Below are 11,112 nucleotides of genomic sequence, written 5' to 3' on the forward strand. Positions count from 1 at the left end.
GACCGAGATCCAGAATTTTCATTTTTCCCTGTCCCGTCCAGGGCCTCAGTATAAACATGAGCTTTTTTTTTTACATCAGAACCTACAGAATAAAGCTCTGCTTGTGAGGCACGAGAAGTAAGAGTTTGTGCATCTACAGGAGCAGAAATGGATGGTGTGGAAGACGTTGATGCTCCATCTGTAGCATTGAGTTTCATAAAATTCGTACCACTATAACTGTTTGTGAAAGGTGACTGCACAACTTGCTTACCATTGCATGTTGCAGAGATCGTTGCCGGTTACTTTGACACCTGTGGATCTTGTACCAGATCTCCCCACAGTAGGGCGTGAAGTTTGCCGCATTCAGTATTCTGAAATATCTACAGATTCTCCTGCAAAATTGATGTTCAAAAGTCCTGTTTACTTCGTCTCATACGTTGGAATCTCTCTTGATGTTTTAGTATGCATGCCTTGGTGGCAGATCTTGAAAGTCTTTTGACTGGGTTTGGTCTTGGTGCTCTTCAGTACAATGGGATGGATCTGATTGTCTCTTGGCTCATTGGAGATCCAGATTCATACATTGCATTAGCATCATCTATGAACCATTTCTTGAAGGCTCAGCAATGATCTATTTGAAGATTCTTGTGCCACTTGACTCCTCGTCATCAACCTATTGCCTATGAAAGACCGATGGAGCATTCTCAAGGGTATGATGCTTTGGGGATGCAATCTTGTAATGCCATATTCATGGAATTCTCTCTCCTACTCATTTGAGTGTATCAGTATTGGGTATTGACTCAAGTTGGATAAGAAATACTCAAAACACTTGGAACAGGGCCAAAACAGGGTGCAGTCCTAATAGGGACAGATTTGGGAAAGTTGCTACAGAAATTAGTAGCATCATTCTAACGACAAAGGAACAACTGGAATTGATACTAGACATCATAAGCTTCGAGTGGAGCCATCTAACGTCTCATTTGGACACATATTTCTCAAGCTAGAGCCTATTTAGTACCGGCAATTCACTAGCAGTTCACTGTGGACAATTCTGGAAATTCTTAAACAGAGAGGGGTATTGCTACTCCTAAATTCAAACCAGGATTTCTACTTGATACTAGATATCCTAACTTTCGAGTCAAGCTATCATACACCTTATTTGGACTTATATTTTTCAAGGAACAACATATCTCTTCAACTTGATTGCAATGGCAGCTGAGATCAATAGCTCCAGCTCTAGTGAACAAGGTTGGCTTCAAACACAGGCTAGAATTGACAAACTTGGAGTTTTGACTGATCAATGTATTTCTCTTATAAAGGCGGTTATGGAAAAAACAGCAAGACCTGAATCAAATGCTTATGCTTATGGACAACATGTATATGCTGATGGTACACACTATGATCTACATGCATCTTATGAATATGAAAAACAACAACATGCAAATAAATATGAGCAGTATGCAAGTACATCTGGACAGCATGTTAATGCTTATAAATATGATGTACCATATCATAATGCAGAGTATCATTCCATTGAACCTTGGCAGCAGAATGGCTATTATGGCCAACATGCTTATGTATGTGAGCAGCAAATATCAGTGGAAGCAAATGCATATGCTCAAACAAACTGTCCCTTTGATGCGCAGCAGGGCTATTATCACCATATGTAGTATGGACAGCATGAGCATTATGGTGATGAGCATGGACAACCATCTGTTGTACATGATGAGCATGAACAGCCATCTGTTGTACATGATGAGCATGGACAGCCATCTGTTGTACATGAGCAGTAAGATGACTATGAGCAGCATGTCAAAACTATTATAGAGCTGACCAATGGTGATGAGCAGGTGTGTAAATTGCTATCTAAGGCTAAACGCGTTAGACACCTTACTAGTGATACGATACGGGAACTGCATGCCTGGCTTATGCTATCGATGTGCTAAGCCACTATCTTGTAATCACCAAGCCATATGGAAGGCAAAGACTGCCAAAATATTCTTGGTATTTGAATATTATGATGCAAAGGATGGAGAAGATCTTGTTGAAGACCATTTTGGTATGAGTCCACAACAAGAAGCTCAGTTCAAGAAGGCAGATTATGGACAGCATGTGGATTTGGATGATCATCATGCAATGGTGACTTCAGCCTCATATGCTTCAGTTATACAGAGCATGGTGATGCCTGAGAGGCTTATGGAAAAGTTAGTGAGTACCATCATGATGATCATGCTTCCAGTTGTATTTGACTTCGATCTTATGAAAGTTGATCCAATGCATGGCAATGATACAACTTTCCCTTTTGATCCGGGTGGCTACATGCTGATTTTGACCCTCTGTATAGATTAGTACTACTATTGAATATTAGGTAATCTTTTCTTTTACCACTTGTAATGTTGTACATAGTAGTACTCTGCAACCCCCTACTTGGCTATACCAATAAGTCCAATATTTGTTTTTGAGGACAAAAACTTCATTTTGAGTGGGGATGGATTGTAAGAAGCTGAGAATAAGGAATTAGTGTAAATAATATTGATATTATGCCATGTCACACTGACATTGGTATAAAAGGAGAGGATATGTAATTTTACACATCTTTTTGACACATTAATACAATTACAGACTTTCTCTCCCTTCTTGCTCACAGCTTCTATGGCTTCCCCTTCTTTCCTATCTTTCTCTCTCTAAATCTAGTATTTCTCTCTCCTCGTCACTCTTCTTCTCTCTCTTCCTGTAGTCTTTCTCTCTCTTCTGCAGTCTTCTCTCTCCTCTTTCTCTCTCCCTAGTTCTCTCTCTAACAGGAATTGGCAAAACCCTTGTTATAGCAAATCTGAGAGAGGTAACATCTCGTTGGTTTGAAAAAAATTAATATTTTATAAGCTTATTGCTTTATTTGGCTTTAAACTATTATTAACACATGCTAATGAAAATGCATATGAACTGCTCTTAGGAAAATAACCTAAGGAATATAATAATTAGCTATTCAATGAAAAGACTCTTTCACTTGGAAAAGGATTATATGCTTATCGTTAAGAAAATATCGTAATTATGGTTTATTTTGTGATATTTATTGTTATTTCATTAATGACTCGTGTTCAAAATAACAAAAAATAGTAGATGTTATTAGGGAAAAAAATATTTTATAAATTTTTCCTAAAAGTAACTATCTCCATTTCATTTTTCTAATGATAAATAGACACATATGAACTTTATAATAATTTATATAAAATCATTTAGATAATATCATGAAATAATAAATGTATTAAATTAACAAAAAATTATATAAGAAAATATATACTAGATGCACATAAACTAGATATATAGTAATATAATTTGATGTCTAAAATATTTAAAAAATTACACATGATTTTTGCATTGCCTAGAATAAAGTTTTCGAAAAAACAATCATTATTGTACTTAGGACGTAGTTAAATGAAAATTGATCTTTCTAGATAACGTTGAAAGTTTGGCAAATGGTTAGACATCATCGATTAAACCATAGAATATGAGTAGAATAAAGTAAAAATTATTTTCTTACTGAAAATACATGTAATATTAATATTAGTATTAATAATTATATTAGCGAGAGCATCAATATCATGAGTTGATCACGTATGAATTAGTAAGAAAACCTAACCTAAAATATCAAGAATGTTGAAGCAAAAACAACTATGAAATACTTGACAACCCTAAAACTATTAGTATTACAAAATTAAATAAATATCAAAATTTCGTAGGACTTATTAGATATTGATAAGAATTTGTTGATACACATTCCAAAATCTAAACAAACTTGCAGTGCATGAACTGCCTGGCATGGGTATAAATGCCCAAATTATTTTTTAGGGCAGAAATACCAAAAATTTCAAAAGAATAAAATAGACTTCAGATTTGCGAAATAACTTGCGGATCCCAAAAAAGAGTTGCAAGTAGGAAGCGAAACCCAAAGAATAAGGTGGGACCTTAAAAGAGAAACCTTAGATTTGGGTTGGGCTTCTTCCTATGCTTAAAACAAATTTGGACTTGAGGAATTTTAAAAATTACTCATCAAGCTATCACATAAGACCCGTGTAATATTCTTAATATCGAGTCTCACATTAAATCAATTCCAGAATTCGACATGAGAAGACGTCTCAATGATTCTAGCCAACAAAAAGTAAATACACCTTGTAAATAATATTACAACGGCTTGATCATATAAAATTTTTCACATTATATTTGATTTGGCATTCCCATTTTCATTTAATATATCGATGGTCACATTGATTTCATAATCGCAAGTCAATTCACAAAAGCCTGAATCGATAGATGAAGAACGTGCAAGAACGAGCATGATATTGAGTAAGTTAAGTATCAAAGAGTATGACATGACTTTATATACTAGATAAGTCATAAAGTAACTAGGCTAAAAACCACTAGAAAAAGTCGTTTTGAAAAAAAAAGACGTTTTGAAAAAATAAGCCAAAATACATGACGCTTTTGACACTTAGAGGGAGAGAAAACATTAAAAAATCATCATCATGCCACCATCCAACAAGTAAGCAATCAAAATGAATATTTAATAAAGCTCAATTGGCTCTTAGCAAGTAGTCAAATGAATCAGTCGACTGCATACTCCCCCTCATGCCTATAAATACACCTCCTCTCTTTCACAAAAAAAGCAAGAAGAAAGAACTCTTGATGATGGAAAAATTTCTCTACTTCTGTAATCCATTGAAGCTTTGAGCCTTGAAAGAGGAAAATACCCCTCCTTCTACCTCATTTTTATTTTCTCTATCCCTTGCTATGCCTTTGTCCCATACGACCAAATTGCTAGGCGAAACACTAGCAATTTTTTAATGGATGACCACTAACTCTCCTTGAATTACCACATCAATTTCACATGACATTCGATGGCTCCACAAGGTCGCAAAAATTCAAAAATCATATTTGAAGCTAGGGAAGAAAGGAATGCGACCGATGGAGAAAGTGACATGGTAGGAATTGGTGAGACCCCTGTCATAGCAAACCTGAGAGAGGTAACATCTCATTGGTTTGGAAAAAATTAATATTTTATCATCTTTTTGATTTATTTGGCTTTAAATAATTATAAATGCATTCTAATGAAAATACATATGAATTCCCATATAGAAAAATAGCCTAAGTAATATAATAATTAAATGCTAGTGGAAAGACTCTTTCACTTGGAAAAGGTTTATATGCTATCATTAAGAAAATAATTCAATTATAGTTTATTTCGTGATATTTATTATTATTAAGTTAAAAATATATGTGATCATAATAATAGAAAAATGGTAGATGTTGTTACAGAAGGAAATATTTTATAAATTTTCCTTGAAAGTGACTATCTCTATTTCATTTTGTTAATGATAAATATATGCATATAAATTTTATAATAATTTATGAAAAATAATTTAGATAATATCATGAAATAATTAATGTATTAAATTAATGAAAAAATATATAGAAAAATATATACTAGATGTGCATAAATTAGGTGTGTGAAAATATAATTCGACATTTAAAAGATGAAATAGAAATTGTACTTATGATTTTTGTATTGCTTGCAATAAAATTTTCAAAAAAATAATCAGCATTGCACTTAGGACATAACTAAAAGAAACTTGATCTTTCTAGATAACATTGAAAGTTTGGTAAAGGGTCAACATTGTTGGTTAAACCATAGAATATGAGTAGAATAAAATAAAAATTATTTTCTTGTTGGAAACAAACGTAATGTTAATATTAATGATTTATTAGCGAGGGCGTCAATATCATGAGTTGACCCAGGTATGAATCATCGAGATAACCTAACCTAAAATATCAAAAATGTTGAAGCGAAAACAACCATGATATACTCGACAACCCTGAACCTATCGGTATCAAGAAAGTAAATAAATATAGAAAGTATGTAGGACTTATTGGACATTGATAAGAATTTGTCCATACAAATTCTAAAGTTTAAACAGACTTGGAAAAGCATTTGAAATCCTACTAAGCGCAGATTAGGGCAGGGCAGTGCATGAATTGCCTGCCATAGGCATAAATGCCCATATGATCTTTTAGGGTGAAAATACTAATTTTTTCATAAGAATAAAATAGACTTCTCATAATTAATTAGATTCACGAAATAACTCGTGGATCTCAAAAAAGAGTTGCAAGTAGGAAGTGAAACCCTAAGAATAAGGTGGGACCTTAAAAGAGAAACCTTAGAATTGGGTGGGGCTACTTCCTATGCTAAAAACACTTATTGTTGTTTCTTTTTTATTTGTGCATGCATTGATGGTTGCACAGAAAATATTGATTATGCTTGCAATAGTTAGATCTGATTGTAAATATATAATCAAGATAATAAGAGAAAAGATTGGGATATGCCTCCCTCACGACTAGATGCAGAACCCTACTCCAAGGGGCATTGTTTGTACCGTCATGAGGAGCTTTGGACCCTGGCCTCGATGGCGAGAGGTTGCTCGGTGAGGAATCTACTAGAGGCAGGAGAAGGCAAGAGTGCCAAGGGGACTTTGACTGTAAATTTCTCGATTGCTCCTAGGAACTACTTGACCCTCACATGATTCAAGATGGGATCCTGGAGTCCTCGGCAGTAGTGAAGGGACAGAAATCTTGGAGGGTTTCTTTTCTTCTACGCAGACAGAAGAAGGGATTTTTTGGTGAATGGAGGTGTATCTTTTGCATAGGCAGAATGGAAAAATCATTATAAATAACTTTACAAAATAATAAATAAATATGTTTTCCAAAAGACTATTTTCTCTATCTTTGTGTTTTTTTGTAAAATTACGCGAAGGAACATGTGATAACGGGTTAATTAACAAAGCTGATTTTATATGCCATAAGTTAATGTGATAAGTAATTAGAAAATTAAAGAAAACCATTTGTGGAAAGTGAGTGGGCAAGATCCCTGACGGATCCGTCCTATGGATGGGTGGTCCCGATAAGTTGGGAGCTTCTCTCAAGAGATTGAATGAAACGTTAATGAGAAAAAATTAGGTAGAACTAAGCATTGACTTACCTAGGGTCATTTCTTAAAACCTTAATCATAAATTATCGTAGGGGAAAGGTGTAGTGGCTGTGCCAGAACTCCGTTAAGGTTCCTTGAATCCTAACCAGTTACTAGAAAAAAGCATTGCACTCCATGAATCAAGGGTAGCTACGATTGCTCCAGTTGAACAAGAAGCCCTTGTGGGACACCTCCGATGGAGCTAGCTGATGTATCGAGACCTCAATTGTCAAATTAGGACCCCGAGCTTAGAGGTTGATCCTTGTGGGGATGGCTGATACCTTCTGTTACGGGGTCGGCTCTGCGAAACCTAGATGGTTGACCCCGTGCATTCTCACGAGTGCCGAGCAAAGTTGTCTAGAATAGTGCCCTGATGGACTACTTAAATGTGTTGCCAAGGAATTGTTAGGCAAGGAGGTGACACATGGTATCAAAGCATAATTGACATTAAAAATATCTATGGTTTTTAAGACCAAATGTTTTAAGTAATAATTAGCTTGCTAATTGTTAAGGGATAAACTTTGGTAGAATAATGAAGCCTGAAACCAGTTCCTTGTTTTTCGAGCAATGTATGCATTTGCACTAAACTTCACAAATGACGAGTGGAGTAGAGAAATGACGAGGATACTCGATCATCTATACAATCCATTCCTTGTAAATCACGAAAGAAGATGGTTCTGGGATGAGCGTTATTGTTACATTGAGGCTACTTGATTCTTCAACATGCACACTAATCTGAAATGCCTTGAATGGATGGAAAATTTAAAAGTAGTTGAGGCCTTTATCTTTTGTCCATCCAGAAGGAATCCACTTATGATTATTAGTGGTCGGTAAATATGTCTAGACCGTTATGTCTATGACAAGGTATTGATGGTAAATCTAGCCGAAAGAATTATAATCCAAAGACGTTATAAATAGTGATATTACTACATCCATGGTTTTCCAGATCTTCCATTTCTACAGTATAGGTTTCTAGACATAGACATCAATTGGCCTACTTTCTTCTACATGAATGTAATTGAAAAAGAAAGACATAATGATATCATGTTTTGGAAATTGTACATAGCATCCAGCCTATCCTATCGATGCTGATGTATCTCTACTTGTAAACATTTGCCATTTGTAAATATCACTTACTTGTAAAAATTGTAGCGTATGGCTACTAATAATAAAAGATAACAGTGGCTAGATTTTGTAAAAATGTTGAGCTCTTTGGCCCATCATTGTTTTACAAATCTAGTAAGATATGTTAATGTGGAAATGAAGCCAAAAATTTTAAGTGCTAAACTAATTCATGAAAATTATGATAACCCATGGTAATACAACTATCGCTAGTCCGATTGAAACTCAAGCCTTAAGCAGGTTAAGCCACTAAAATTCAATGTAAGGGCAAAGATGTTGAAGCTAAGGCGGCAGAGATTTGGATTGAGACCATGGAGGACTACTTTACTGCCATGGGAACTATCCCTGCTAATCAGGCTATGATCGCCAAGTTGAAATTCATTGATGAGGTAGCCTATGGTGGAAACAATGGTGTAAAGACCAAGGACTTGTTGAGACAACTATTACTTGGAAAAAGATCAAAGAAGCTGTGCATGGTCGATATTTGCTGCCAGCTTATCACATACTAAAAATGAATGAGTTCTTAAACTTAAGACAACTAGGAGTTCTTAAACTTAAGACAGCTCCAATTGCTAAGAGCCTATGTAAAATATCTATCCTTGAAGCAATTGAGCTGAAAGAGAAACTTAAGAAGTTACTGGATTAATGATACATCAGACCTAGTAATTTGTCATGGGGAGCCCTAATATTATTTCAAAAGAAAAAGGACAGAACTCTCTGCCTTTGCATTGATTATTGAGGTCTAAACTAGGCAATAATTAAGAATAAGTATCTAATCCCAAGAATAGACAAGCTACTTGATAGGCTGCAAGGGTTAAAAATCTTTTCCATGATTGATCTCCGATCTGGTTATTACCAAATAAGGATCAAGGAAGAAGATATCCCCAAAAGTGCCTTCAACACCAGATATGGTCATTTTGAATTCCTTGTAATGTCTTTCAGTCTAACTAATGCCCTTGCTACATTTAACAGATTAATGCAAGACATTTTTCAACATTATCTTGATGAGTTTGTCCTAGTCTTCTTTGATGACATCCTAACATACTCCAAGAGAGACGAAGACCATGAGTTGCAATTGCGCATTGTGTTGTACATAATGAGGATGCACAAGCTCTATGTGAAGAAAAAGAAGCGTGGCTTTTTCAAAAGATAGATGTAATATCTTGGATTCATAGTATCTACTGAAGGAATCTCTGTAGACCCAACCAAAGTTAGAGATGTTCAAGAGTGGCAACAAGAAATGGCAGTTAAGGAAGTGAGAAGTTTTTTAGGGCTGATTGGATGGTATAGATTTTTTATCAAAAGTTACACCCTAATAGATACATCTCTTACTAATTTGCTAAACAAACAAGCTGCTATTGTGTGGATGCCCATTAAGCAAGCTAGTTTTGAGTAGCTCAAGAAAAGTTGGTAACAACACCCATTTTAAAGCTACCTGACCCAAGTCAAGAGTTTGAGGTTGATCCATGAGAGGATTTGCACCATCTATGATCTCGAGTTGTTAGCTGTGATCCATGCTCTCAAATTGTGGCGACACTATTTGCTTGGAAGCAAGTTTACTTTGGTTAGTGACCACAAAAGTCTCAAATGGATCTTTACTCAACTAGACCTCAACATGAAGTAGTGTCGGTGGATTGAAGTCTTGCAATATATTTTTTTGAAATCAAGTTTGGACCTGGAAAAGAGAATGTGATTGTTGATGCATTAATTCACTTATCACGGAAGAGCCATCTAAAGGAGAGACTTTAGCTACCATGATATTGATGCCTACCAATCTAGTCATTGAGCTAGCCAAAGAAGGGGCAAACAAGGATCCTAAGTATCAGCTAATGCTAAAAGAAATCCTAATTAAGGACACTAATCCTAAGCTCAGAGTCAAATACCAAAATTTCACTGTGGATGATGGACTTGTCTATTTCAGGACAAGGCTCTCATTCCCCTCGATCAAGTGTTGACAAAGAAGATATTATGGGAAGCCCATGAGTCCCCATTCTCAAGATATCCTAGCTATGTAAAAACTCTTAATATAGTTAAGAAAAGTTAATACTAGGAAAGATTAAAGCATGATGTACTCATATATGTTACCGAATGCCTAAGTTGCTAGCGGGTGAAAGGCAAGCATGTCAAAATGCCAGGCAAGCTCTAGCCACTTGACATTCCATAGATGAAATGGGAGTTCATCAGTATGGATCGTAGTTGGCTTACCTTCTATTCAAGGAGGGCATATTTCAACCATGGTGATTATGGAAATGCTGACAAAGTTCACTCATCTTATCCCAGTCAAGACCAACTACAAAGCTTCAAATATTGCACGACTATTTGTGAAAGAAATCTTTAGGCTTCATGGATTTCCTAAACGAATCATTAGTGATTGTGACTCTCTATTTACATCACATTTTTGGAGAAGCCTATTTGAAGCAATTGCAACCTAGCTTTGCTTTAGCACAACTTATCATCCCCAAACTGATGGTCAAATAGAGCGGATTAATTAGGTCATTGAAGATATACTAAGAGCTTACTGTTCTAGAGAACCGACAAGGTGGATACAATATTTTCCCTTAGTAGAATTTTCCTACACTACGTCATATCACCAAAGTATTCAAATGACTCCATTTCAAGCATTGTATGGATAAGATTGTTTGACGCCATTGAATGTATCTGATTCAACCCTAAAGGTTGAGCCTTCTAAGAAAATGCTAGAAGACATGGACGATTAGGTTAAAACTATTAAACACGACATCCAAGCTACCAAAGATCGCCAAAATTTTATGCTGATCTAGCACTGCAAAAGTGTATCTTCCAAGAGGGAGATATGTTTTTTCATCCCTGTACGCCCAAAGAAGAGTTCTGTCATTAGGAAAGTTCAAAAAGTTGAGTCCAAGGTATTGTGGACCACCATACAAGGTTCTCAAATGCGTAGAAGCTAGTGCCTACAAATTACAACTTCCTGATCATGTGAAAGTCCACCAATGTATTTCACGTTAGTCTTCTGAAAGCTT

This window comes from Lygodium microphyllum, chromosome 26, assembly GCF_053477565.2.
Source record: "Lygodium microphyllum isolate KBCC chromosome 26, Lygodium_microphyllum_v1.1.10, whole genome shotgun sequence".
NCBI classification, from domain to species: domain Eukaryota; kingdom Viridiplantae; phylum Streptophyta; class Polypodiopsida; order Schizaeales; family Lygodiaceae; genus Lygodium; species Lygodium microphyllum.